General features: G+C 42.3%; 1 protein-coding gene across 1 annotated transcript in view; it reads right to left on the bottom strand.

Annotated features, from left to right (window-relative positions):
* Window positions 1-13,646, bottom strand: part of PDE10A (phosphodiesterase 10A) — a 410,304-nt gene that overhangs the window by 298,997 nt on the left and 97,661 nt on the right. The window lies entirely within an intron of this gene.

Here is a 13,646-nt window from a genome sequence, read left to right as displayed (position 1 = left end):
CCACATGTGCTTTGAAAGCTAAAGTAAATTTTGCCACCAATATCCACGTCAGACAAAACCATGCTTGGAAACTATAATAATTCATGTAACTCACATTTTAAGGAGTACTTCTATCTGACATTCTCTTCTTTTCTTTCACGGTAAAAAGCATTGCAGAGAACAAAAGCAAGAGAATAAAAAGCCTTCTTGTATTTCTGCAGAATGCAATACGTCCCCACATCGTATACCTCAAAACACGGGCCGGTTAGCTAAACATCTGTCTTTGAAGCGTTTGAAGAATGTAAAACAAAGTAGTAATGATCCACAACAGTTGTGCAGCTTATTACAAATATTTCTTTTAAACAGTTCGAGATTTTGTAACAGAACAGCCAGGAAAAAAAAACCACCACTACGTGCTTTTGCTTAAAGACCTGTTTCTACATTGTTTCAAATTTTCAATGATTTAATGGTGCACCACTGCGAGCTGAGTGTTACAAACTAGTTGCTAAATTTGCAACAGTAGAAAAGACAAGCCAAAACACCCAAAATGACTATTTGCTTTCTTCAAAAGCCAAAAGGAAGAGAAAATTTGTACATCTCATTTACTTGTTTTCAAAATCTCATTTACATTATCACCATGTCCTGTATTTTGCTGTCTTGCAGATCAAGTTTCAATTCCTATCACCTAACTACAAAACATGGCCTGGAGCACAGCCCTGTGAGGAGAGGCTGAGGGAGCTGGGGGTGTGCAGCCTGCAGAAGAGGAGGCTCAGGGCAGACCTCATTGCTGTCTACAACTACCTGAAGGGAGGCTGTAGCCAGGAGGGATTGGTCTCTTCTGCCAGGCAACCAGCAATAGAACAAAGGGACACAGTCTCAAGTTGTGCTGGGGGAGATATAGGCTGGATGTTAGGAGGAAGTTGTTGGCAAAGAGAGCGATTGGCATTGGAATGGGCTGCCCGGGGAGGTGGTGGAGTTGCCATCCCTGGAGGTCTTGAAGCAAAGCCTGGCTGGGGCACTTAGTGCCATGGCCTACTTGATTGTCCAGGGCTGGGTGATAGGTTGGCCTGGATGATCTTGGTGGTCTCCTCTAACCTGGTTGATTCTATGAAATGGGGATTTAATACATGTTCATAAATATCTGAAGGCTGGTCAGCAGGAGGGGGACAGGCTCTGCTCACTTGCTCCCTGGCATAGGACAAGGAGCAGCAGGTGTAAATTGCAGCACAGGAGGTTCCACCTCATCACAAGGCAGAATCTCTTTACTGTAAGGGTCACAGAGCACTGGAACAGGATCTCCAGAGAGCTTGTGGAGTCTCCTTCTCTGGAGACTTTCAAAGCCTGTCTGGATGTGTTCCTGTGTGATCTGTGCTAGATTGTGTAGTCCTTCTCTGGCAGGGGGTTTGGACTCAATGATCTCCTTGGGTCCCTTCCAACCCCTAATATCCTGTGAACATATTTTAATATCCTTCATTCAACATCTTAGTGCACAGTGCTACATTTTTAACACAGCTGTTACAGTAACTCGTATTTATCTTCAAGACTCATCTCTCACAGTGAGGTGATTGTATAAGAATCTGATCAGTCATTTAAGAAAATAGTAATTGCTAGTTCTAGTAGTTGTAGAGGAAAAAATAACCCAGAAGTCTGGTTCAGTTACACCCTAATGACTCAAAACTCAAAATTCTGTTATCACACACATAGGTGATTTTCCAAGATCTCTCTCCTTAGTTACAAGCTCTAGGAAAATGGCAACTAGGTGTACGGCCTTCAGCCTACTACCCAAGTGGATCCCCCAAACAACAGAAAACTATTTTCAACACACAAATGAAACTTCTGCACGGGAGAGAAATACTCTCATTTCTCAAGCTGTTTATACTAAGGTGCAGATGAAAAAAAGGCAATAAAGGTCTTTGTACTTGTAGCATGTCAAGCAGTATTCTCCCCACAGATGTAATCCTCTTGAGAAACAGAACACTCTGAAAATGAAGTGTATTTGTCTTGCCTACTTCTTTGAATTGCTAACAGAATCACTTTAGGTACCAGCATCCCACCCACAGAGCAGATGTTTCTTCCCTTCATTAGGGATTTGAAGTCCAAGAAGATTGGTATTTGACTCGGATGTGGTCATTGCATATCTTCAAAATTACTTCATTGAACAGTTACTACATCAGACAAAAAAAGTGGCAATAAAATACATTTCTGTGCCTAAATGTCAAATAAAGCTGGTTTGGGCTGCAGTCTTCAGTGTGTGTTACAAAGGTATTACACAGAAACTGAGACAGAAACTTTATCTATTTGAGGGTAATCAGTACCAAAGAGAGGCCCTTATAGAAATCCTGGGGAGTCCTATGCAAGTTGAGAAGTCAGCAAGAAGAGTTAACATCCTAAAATAATTTATGTGCATTTTTTGTCTCTAATGCTGATCTTGCAAGTGGGAATGGCACTCACTGATGGCCACATAGTAGACATTAACATAGAACTCGCTAGGTCTCAGAGTCTTGAACTGTCACAGGAAAAGCAGCACATTAAAATTTAAAAGAGCTAACTTGCAAAAGGCAGCTCAGTGAAAGCAGTAATTCCTCCATTATAATAGAGCTATATACATTTATTATCACAGAGGGTCTTAACAGCTGTGGTAAAAGTCAAATGTATGCAACAAAGCGAAAGCTTTGCAGAGCACAGATAAGTTGATTATTGTAATTCATATCTGGAAGTGAAAACACACACCCTAACCCTCTCCTCCCCCCACCCCCCAACATGGCATAAAAGGTGACAGCCTGTTCAGCAGTACAGATGACATTGAACATGTTATCTTTATGCTCTCCTTGTATACTTGATCCCATCAAAGTCAGAATGGTGACATTCAAAGACCTTCAATAAATCTAGACAACAGAGTCACAATTTAATCCAAGTCAACATCCACCAGCTGCATATTACTGGAAATGCATAATTCTTGACCAATAAGTAAAAGATATAATATTCATCAGTAAAAGGCCTGGATGCAATTTATCCTCAGGAGGTAAACACATGGGTAACAATTCTTCCTCCTTGCCAAACACATGAGAACTGGATTTCTTTCTGCAAGGTAACACCTTTCTTTCAGCAACTCCTGCAGATAACCTCCATTTCACAGACAAGCTGGAAGCTGAAATGCAACGCGGGTCTGAGCTGAAAAATAATACTATCGTATACACCACAGAATATATCTGGTTGGGAAGGACTTCAAAGATCATCCAATCCAACCTTCAAATCAGCAGTGAAGGATCAACACTAAACCATGTCCCTAAGCACAAGGTCCACATGCTGGTTGAACTCCTCCAGGGATGATGACTCCACTACTGCCATGGGCAGACCACTCCAATGTTTGATAACCCTTTCAGTGAAGGAGCACCTCCTAATATCTAGCCTAAACTTCACCTGGCACAGAAATGGAAAGAACAGAGAACAGCACAACTGAGATGAAAAGAAACCCAAGTATGATTGAGGCAATTTGCAAAGCAGGGACCAGCGAATCTCCATCTAAGAACACAAAAAGACCTGACATAAGAAAAAGGAAAGGTAGAATAATTTTTAATACCCTGTAGAACTCCCTTTATAGATATAAATGATAGTACACCACTGAGGAACAAGCAGCATAGCATCTGCATTTAAAAAAGATAAATGTGCACATGAAGTCACTCTAAATTCAACTTAAAGCCAAATATTATATTAGCTTATTCCCAGTAGTATAAAAATCTTCAAATCTAACACAAAATACAACTAAAGACACAGGCAAAAAAGGAATTAGATAACATTACCATTTATCAAAGGCAAGTACTGCCAGAATCACCTATTTTATCGGAGAACAGCTAATTTTCTGAAGAAATAAAACAGAGTAGATCTTATCTATTCAAAGTTCAAAAAGCTTGATGGGAAGCTGTTAAAATGGAGAAGCATACAGAAATATTACATCAGATAAGGTAGCTAATGCAGATATTAAGAGTACCTTACTCCAAGCTGCAGAAGGTCTAGTAGAATCATAGAATCAACCAGTCCAACATCAGCCAGTCCAACCTAGTACCCAGCCCTAAACAATCAACTAGACCATGGCACTAAGTGCCTCAGCCAGGCTTTCCTTCAACACCTCCAGGGACAATGACTCCACCACCTCCCTGGGCAGCCCATTCCAATGCCAGTCACTCTCTCTGTCACCAACTTCCTCCTAACATCCAGCCTAGACCTACCCAGCACACCCTGAGACTGTGTCCCCTTGTTCTGTTGCTGGTTGCCTGGCAGAAGAGACCAACCCCCACGTGGCTACAGGCTCCCTTCAGGTAGTTGTAGACAGCAATAAGGTCACCTCTAAGCCTCCTCTCCAGACTTAAATCTCAACACCATCAGCACAAAAAGTAGCAGTACCAGTGAGATTGTGAGCTCTAGGTAAATAGTTGTACTTGATGATTTCAAAGGTCTCCTCTCTAAATCTTCTGACAAGATCAAGCCTTGATTCTCACCAATACTGATGTGAGTGAACTGTCATTCAGGGAAAACTATTGTTTGGAAACAGGCTGAAACACAGTAATATTAACATAAAGTGATACACTTCAAAACCTAAAAGAAGTTCATTGTTCAGAGCAGACATACGAGAAGGGGGATGTAATCCCAGAATCAATTCAGAAATTATAATGAGCTACCTTGGAACAAGCAGCCTAAAATAGGCAAATGTGATTGAACAGCATATTGAGTGAAATATCTGACACACATTTCTCATATGCAATGCTGTGTGTACTTCTGACTTCTCACACACAAGAAGGAAGTGGTAAAATAGAGTAATGATGCTATAAGAAGCAGAGGTACTGCAAAGGTTACCTTGCAAAAGGAGACTAAATAAAGTCTGGCTTAGTTATCTCTGCAGAAAAGAAACTGAGAGAATATGGTTAGTCCTCAGATATACCTTTTAGGCATCAAGTTAGATGGGGGAAGCAGTGTCCAAGCTGATTCTGCTTAGTGCCTAGCTGGCAAAGGAAATGCCCCTATTTATCACATTTAACATAAACTAAAATCATCACAACAGAGCAGGGGAGCACTGGCTCAATTTCAGGACAGTGAGTTGAACTCCAGACAAACCCTTCACCACATCTTCAGCTGACCTTAGCAAATGTCTTCAGAGCATATCATGGAATCAACCAGGTTGGAAGAGACCTCCAAGATCAGCCAGTCCAACCTAGCACTCAGCCCTGAACAATCAACTAGGCCATGGCACTAAGTGTACTATTCAGTCTTTTCTTGAACACCTCCAAAGATGGCGACTCCACCACCTCCCTGGGCAGCCCATTCCAATGGCAAATCACTGTCTCTGGGAAGAACTTCCTCCTAACATGCTTACACTGCCATGGTTCAGACCCCACCTTTCTGCAGGAACTGACAAATGAAGGAAGGAGCCTTAGCAGCAACTGCTGGAGAAGCAAATGATGTAGCTAGAAACAATGCACCTACCCAATTTAAATTTACCTCAGAAGAACAGAGTATGCAAACACCACATGAGGAGCACTTCTTCAAGTCCTGCAGAAGTTCTGCTTTCACAGCAGTCTGAGCTGCAGACAACAGAAAATGAAAGAATGTTTAAGAAGTTTTACACAAAAGAGAAGAACTCAGAGTTAGGGACTGTTTGAGGATCAGAATTTGCCGTCTAATTTGCCATCTAATTGGAGGGTGTTCAGCTAGAAATAGGAATAAATTGTGTGATCTGAGAATTATGAGTGAAACAAACTGGCAAAGCTTATTAGTGATATGCTGATCAGTTAAAATTTGGCTAAACTTTAATAATGTGATGAAGGTGACTCAGGGGGAGCATGTAACATTATGCAAAATTAAGCAGAGAATTTCGAAACCAGTAAGTCTGAGTGACAAGTTAGTTAAGCTAATTGCAAGTAAAAACAGAGCTCTAAAAATTACAGGGCGCACAAAACTACAGCATTGTCATTTCTGAAAAGGAAAAATCAAAGGATCATAATGATGGTACTTAAAGCCCATAAAGGAATAACCAAGTACAAACAGCCGGGATTATTAAGATTACCAGTAAGAGCTTTAAAAATATATATATTAGATGTTTGAAAAATGCCAGAGAGCAAGTAGTTCTGTAAATAAGGTGACAGAGTAAGGAAATATTTGCCACTGGGAAAAAAGTAGAAACAGAATAATTAATTCCTTCTTGCATCTGCATTTCACAAGCAGAATACTATTAAATACAAGACCCTACAGAGCATACTGTGGTCATGAGAATAAAATAAAATCAAACAAAACCAAAAACCAACCAACCAAACAAAAAGCAATCATGAGCCAGCAGTGTGCACTTGCAGCCCAGAAAGCCAACCAGAGCCTGGGCTGCAGCAGGAGAAGTGTGGCCAGCAGATGGAGAGAGGTGATTCTCCCTCTCTACTCCACTGTGGTGAGACCCCACCTGCAGTACTGCATCCAGTTCTGGAGCCTCTATTACAAGAGGGATGTGGAGATGCTGGAGTGTGTCCTGAGAAGGGCCACGAGGATGCACAGAGGGCTGCAGCAGCTCTGCTTTGAGCACAGACTGAAAGTTGGGGCTGTGCACTCTGCAGAAGAGAAGGCTCCCAGGTGACCTTTTTGTGGCCTTCCAGGATCTGAAGGGGGCCTACAAAAAAGCTGGGGAGGGACTTTTTAGGCCCTCAGGGAGTGACAGGACTGGGGGGAATGGAGCAAAGCAGGAGGTGGGGAGATTCAGACTGGATGTGGGGAGGAAGTTGTTGAGCATGAGAGTGGTGAGAGCCTGGACTGGGTTGCCCAGGGAGGTGGGTGAGGACCCATGCCTGGAGGTGTTTAAGGCCAGGCTGGATGAGGCTCTGGCAACCCTGTGCTAGGGTAGGGTGTCCCTGCCCATGGCAAGGGGGTTGGAACTGGATGCTCCCTGTGGTCCCTTCCAACCCTGACAGATTCTATGAAAACAAACAAACTGATTATTTAGAAACAAAGCTTTCCTGCTGCCTTAAATGCAGCTTCTTCCTGCTGTCCAGGAAAAGGGTGACAAAGCTGGTGAGGGGTCTGGAGCACAGCCCTGTGAGGAAAGGCTGTGGGAGCTGGGGGTGTGCAGCCTACAGAAGAGAAAGCTCAGGGGGGACCTCATTGCTGTCTACAGCTACTCAAAAGGAGGCTGTAGCCAGGTGGGGTTGGTCTCTTCTGCCAGACAACCAGCAACAGAACAAGGGGACACAGTCTCAAGTTGTGCCAGGGCAGATCTAGGCTGAGTTTTAAGAGGAAGTTCTTGACAGAGAGTGATTGGCATTGGAATGGGCTGCCCAGGGAGGTGTTGAAGAAAAGCCTGGCTGAGGCACTTAGTGCCATGGTCTGGTTGATTGGCTAGGGCTGGGTGCTAGGTTGGACTGGATGATCTTGGAGGTCTCTTCCAACCTGGTTGATTCTATGATCAATTGGTATATGAGTTGTAACAAGCTTTAAGTCCATTATTTTGGACTTGATAATTTAGTTTTTGGAGAGATTAAGTTTCCCTTGGTAATTTTTTTTTGTCTCTTCTTCCTGAGGGTGGATACAGTAACTATTTTTTGTTTTGCTTTATTTTTTTCCTAGCATAAATAATGAAATAAACTAACTTACTCTATAAAATGGAAAGTTAAAAAAAACCAAACAAACCAAAACCAACCAAAACACCCAAATTCTAAAAGAGGAAGGTTGTGGGGTGAATACATCTTGCAATTGTATCTCAGACAGGTGATCCTTGGCTTCTTTCTCTTCAGGTACAAATGGGCCCATAGCACTTAAGACTGCTGCTTGAAACATTAGTAGCAAAAATAAACATAAAAAAATACAAAAAATAGAGGAAATAGGGACACTGAGCCACAAAAGTCCACATTTTATGACAGTAATTCAAGTAGCACAAGATTAGTAATCAGAGCGTGAGTGATTCTCCACGTGTCAAGGCAAGAAAAAACACAGGACAGATTGGAAATGTACACAGATATCTTTACTCCATGATCACAATAACCTTATAGTGTATCTGGGGGCTATGTCGTCAAACTCCCTGGCAAAATTACTTGGTGACTACATCACTTGGTCGTCTTCTCCTCGTTAGCTCAGCTTGTATGTTAACGCACTGCAGAACAAACACAATGTCCTACGCTGTCTGCCTCCTCCGCCAGCTTTTACTTCAGCTATCTGCCCTAACGTGGAATGGATAAACAGCTTCCTTGCCAAACAGTAGTGGATTAGCCACGGCAGCGGTGACGACAGCACGGTGTGTGCAAGGAGAAGGGTTACAGCAGATATCCCCATAGCAGTAACATGAGCCCGGATAAGGTGGGAATGAAATATCATCTAGACGAACATTTACAGACTATGGAAACGATGACTAGTATTTGGATTGCGTGGAAGGGTGAATTCAACGTCACAGCAGCTCCAAAGTTCATTACACAAAGGTCATATATGCTGTACTTTAACCCCACAATTCAGTTATCCAGCTCTATATTACTGAAATATATATATTAAAATAAAATACTAACACTCTGATAGTCTTACTCTATTGCTTATGACTGGAAACATGTTGCTTCTGATATTCTTTCACTTCGGGCCCAATTCAAGGAACTACTAAACATCTGCATTTCATATCTGCCTGAATACCCTGCCAGTCTTCAGAGCTTCTCTGGACAGGAGAGAGAATTCATAGAATCATAGAATCAACCAGGTTGGAAGAGACCTCCAAGATCATCCAGGCCAACCTAGCACTCAGCCCTAAACAATCAACTAGACCGTGGCACCAAGTGCCTCAGCCAGGCTTTGCTTCAACACCTCCAGGAATGGTGACTCCACCACCTCCCTGGGCAGCCCATTCCAATGCCAATCACTCCCTCTGGCAACAACTTCCTCCTAACATCCAGCCTAGACCTCCCTATATGGCACAATTTGAGACTGTGTCCCTTTGTTCTGTTGTTGGTTGCCTGGCAGAAGAGCCCAACCCCACCTGGCTACAGCCTCCCCACAGGTAGTTTTAGACATCAATGAGGTCCCCCCTGAGCCTCCTCTTCTGCAGGCTGCACACCCCCAGCTCCCTCAGCCTCTCCTCACAGGGCTGTGCTCCAGGCCTCTCACCAATTTCGTCACCCTTCTCTGGACATGTTCCAGTATCTGAACATCTCTCTTGAATTGAGGAGCCCAGAACTGGACACAGGATTCAAGGTGTGGCCTGACCAGTATTGAGGACAGGGGAAGAATAACTTCCCTTGTCCTATTGGCCACTCTGTCCAGGATGCCATTGGCTCTTGGCCACCTGGGCACACTGCTGGCGCATGTTCAGCTACTATCTACCAGTACCCCCAGGCCCCTTTCTTCTTGGATGCTCTCAGCCACTCTGTCCTCAGTCTGTTAAGCTGCTTAGGGTAGTTGTGGCCAAAGTGTAGAACCCTGCACTTGGCCTTGCTAAATCTCATCCCATTAGCTTCTGCCTGCCAATCCTGCCTGTCAAGGTCACTCTGCAGGGCTCTTTTACCCTCCAATTGGCCATATAGCTGAGAATAAACAAAACTACCAAGAATTTAAGTTGAAGTGAAATCCATGATTTGACATCCATAAAGAAGAAAGCATTGTGACATTATACCCATGCTATTTATGACTTGAAAATTAATAACGTATTTAGGAAGTCAAAAGGAACATTTTATGATAGGTTCAGTTCTACTATTTCTGTATATACATATAGGAAAAGTAAAGTTCCCTAGCACTTTCTGAGCTGGAACATGTTAATTCCATTTTATAAACAGAAAAGAATTACTGAAGCACAAATGTTCCCAAGAGCAGCACCTAAACAAGTTCCTACACCTTCACACTCATTTCCTGTCCTACCACAAATTCTCTATGCCCCAGGTGGCGCATCCAGTTTCCTCTCTGAAGCCTTGGGAAATAGGCACATTGTAAGAAAACCTTTATTCTGAATTGCAAGGAGCTCTGGCATTGCTGGGATGGCAGTGGAAAAAGGCCCCGAGAACCCTGTCTGAAGTGCCAGAGAGACTTTCTGGCAGACAGGAGACCAGAAGTAAGTCTGTAAGCTCCAATCTTGTGCCTTTTCAAACAATGCTACTGTTTCTTCCCTTGAAATGCCCATTGATCAATATAATCCAAATTATTTCAAAATTCCTTGGTGACTTGTGCTGTGATATATTACGTTAATCAACCAGGTTGGAAGAGACCTCCAAGATCACCTGTCCAATCAACTGGATTAATTGGCAAGGAACAATCTGGTTCACAAAGCTTCCTGTGAGTCTGGGAAGTTTCGTTAGGAACAACTGCTTAAATGTTTTGGGGAATCGTCATTTACTTCCATTTTCCTCTACAAATTTCTACCTGTCTCATTACTGGATGCCTTTCAGCTCTTTTCATTAAGTCGCTTATCCTCTCAGTCATTTCTGGTGCTTGTCCCTTCTGTCTTAGTCTCCAGCAAGTCTGAAGCTCTCTCTGGTTCACTGCCTGGGTTATGTTCCATTACGGCTGCCACACTATCTGCAGAAACCATCATTAAAAACACTGCTGCATTATCAGTAGAAAGGGAGCAATAATTCAACAGCTTTGTGTGGCAAATGCACTGGGAGAGATTTTCTATCTTTTCTTGCAAAGTTTCTATTGCTTCACTTTCCCCATTGGTTCTTCTGCTTTGTAGTTCAGGTTCTGAATTTATCTCAGGTTCCCTCTGTTTTGGTCTCATTAGGAAGGCATTCAGACAGCATTCTTTTCCCCTCATGCTGGAGAATTTGTTCCAGGTCACTGCTTGAGCTGTAGACAGTGTCCCTGAATACATAACCTTTAATGAAATGAACAATTGTTCTATTAGCTGCCAAAAGTCTTTACACTGAACTCACCACTCCAATGGCTCCCCACTTACCTGGAGGGATGTAGAATAACAGAGGAAAGATAAAAGTGTAAATGAGGAATTGGAGCTGTTCTTCATTTTCCAGTTTACACTTAGGAAAATATCTTTGGCAAGCCTTCACTCACCAAAAATGTTGGAGTTTTGAAAACTACACCCAATTGCTGGCAGTTCAATGCCTTTCTGTAGATATCAGACATGTGAGTGTGTCTTAAGTTCTTAAATGTTAATGCACTCATGAAAAAAATCCAAGAAGAGCGAGCTCACAGGAGAGGGGTATGTTTTAACACCTGTTTCTGGCTATCCCCTTCTAAACCTACGCTGCCATCCTCTTTTAAAACCAAATCAAACTGCTATGATCTTAAAAGATACCTGGAGGTGTTTAAGGCGAGGCTGGATGAAGCTTGGGCCAGCCTGATCTAGAGTAGGGAGTCCCTTCCCATGGCAGGGGGGTTGGAATAAGATAATCCTCGTGGCCCTTTCCAACCCTGACTGATTCTATGATTCTATTCTAATTTGAAAAGTAAAATCCTTCACCTGTGCAATGCATTCCCCTGCTGAGCATTCTTGGTTGCAATATTTACAACCCTCCTTGATTAGATAACCTATAGGAAATCATCATGAGACAGCAGCAAGAGAAATTGCAAACACTATCAGCTATGATACGAGTGAATATAAAGAAGTAATATAGGGAATATCTCAAGGCAAGTGGAAAGGGCAAGCAGCATTACAAAACTCTTCATCCAAGACTCATCCTACCACTACAGCTTCACAAACACAAGCAACTGATTTAGGAAGGGGGGCTCTTATTAGGCTCTGTATGCTGTATATGTCAAAGAAAATCTACCCTAAAGGGCAGTTCAAAACAAGAGACTAACACTGGAGGAATGAAGCTTCAAGATCATATGTAAACACAAGGAGTCCAGAATTTCTTTCCTTTTTGTTGTTTAATGTAGAGTAGCACAGATCTCTCCTATTCCTTTCCTTCATCTTTGGGGTTCCTCTGAACCACTACTCAAGAAGTTAGGAACTTGTGCAAGTGAACTGAACCATACATGACCTATCAACCAACATAGCTGAACATTTCTTCTTCAGCACTTTTGTTATCACAGCTGAATCTTTTAACTTGCCTCTTCTTAGAGGACACACGATGACTCCATGCCAGCAGTAAAGTAACTTCCTTTGTAAATCTGCTTAACCTCCTTCAACCAACCACTGAAAACAGCCCAAACAATAAAGATTTCAAGTTTAGCTGTGCTCAATTTTACTTTTTAATAATCACTACCTTTTGGAGATCTAAACTTTGACAGATCCATGGATTCCACAAAAAAAAAAAAAAAAAAAAAAAAAAAAAAAAAAAGCGCAAGATCAGGCATGCTACAGATGTTTCTCTACAGCATTTCTCTCCCTTTAAAAGTGTTCCCAAGTTAATTTTGATGAGGTTTAAAAGGAGTAGGCTTGTGCTTCGCACTGAAAATGCTTTCAGTTTGACAGCTCTGTCGGTGTGAGGGAGGGAAAAGAGATCAGTGATATCTTTAAGTTATGCAATAAAAAGTTAGTTCTCTTCTTTGAATGCAGATTTCTATTGAAGTTTTAAATAGTCCTATTCACTGAGGAAAGGGCTGAAATGATGGTTAACATAAGTAAGCTGAAGAAGACTGCTGCTGTTCCTGTAAAGACAGTGTGACCTTCTTGAGTAGCGGTAGAAGCTTCTGACATTGGTTTTTTTCCCCCTTGCACCAGCAATTGCATATCCTTGCATGAGCGTTGTGTTACCAACCAAATGTATAACTTTCAGATATGGCAGGAGAGCACACGGCCTTAGCACTGGCTAAAAGAAAACTAGCTTGCTTTCAGGAAGGCTCAGAGGACTCAAGCTTACCTGAACTTAAACTGACTAAAACTTGCACAAGGCATAGACAACAGATTCTTGAGGTTTCCAAGTTAAAAAAAGCTTAAATACCTTTGCAACACATTCCACAATTCACAGACCATAAAAAACTGATGCTGTAACTGCAGAAGGCTTGCTATGGGAAGACATGTTTCACTTTTCATGTAGTCTCACACCACTACTTCAGTGCTGGAAGAAGGAAAGGTGTGCTTGTAACACTTTAAACCAAACACTGAGAAACCTAAGATGATCATCAGTTTAAATCAGTTCTCCTGAAACTTCTCTCATTATCCTGTAAATTACCTTTCATTTACACTAACTCCTTCAAGCAGTTTTACTTCTCTTTTCCAAAGGCTTACAATACAGAACTAGTATTCCAGAAAGCAAGGGAACTCTCTCTAGATGGACAGCTGACATCCCCATCAATGTGATATCCGCATTTGAATCCATCACATTAATAAGCTTTACCCACATCATGCTTCAGTGAGGCAGGTATGTCTGTTACATTTTACTGATAAGGTTTCAAGACAGCAAAGAGTACATGATTTGCCAAAATCACAGATGAAGTTTGTGCTGACCTTCAAGCACTGTGATGGTTTGGGTGTACCCACCCCCCACACACTTTAGAAATTACCCAGACTAGTCTCAGCCAGCTCTGGGAATATAAATGAAGCTATTTATTTACAGCTAGCACAATATACAAGCAGATAGTTACAGTACATACAGTTATAGACAGAATTATACAAGGTAAAAGGTAATACAGAAACACAACTCCCCTCTCAGAAACCTGAGTCCCCAGGAGGGGCTCTCAACCACCCCTGCACCTTCCCGCTGCCCCTCTCAACCTTACCCCAGTCCTAAGGAAGAATAAAGGTTCAGCCAAGAGGTTAAGAAGCAAAG

The sequence above is a fragment of the Pogoniulus pusillus genome, chromosome 18, assembly GCF_015220805.1.
Source record: "Pogoniulus pusillus isolate bPogPus1 chromosome 18, bPogPus1.pri, whole genome shotgun sequence".
NCBI classification, from domain to species: Eukaryota; Metazoa; Chordata; class Aves; order Piciformes; family Lybiidae; genus Pogoniulus; species Pogoniulus pusillus.
Note: the sequence above shows the minus strand (reverse complement) of the source record. Positions and strands in the feature narration are given on the sequence as shown.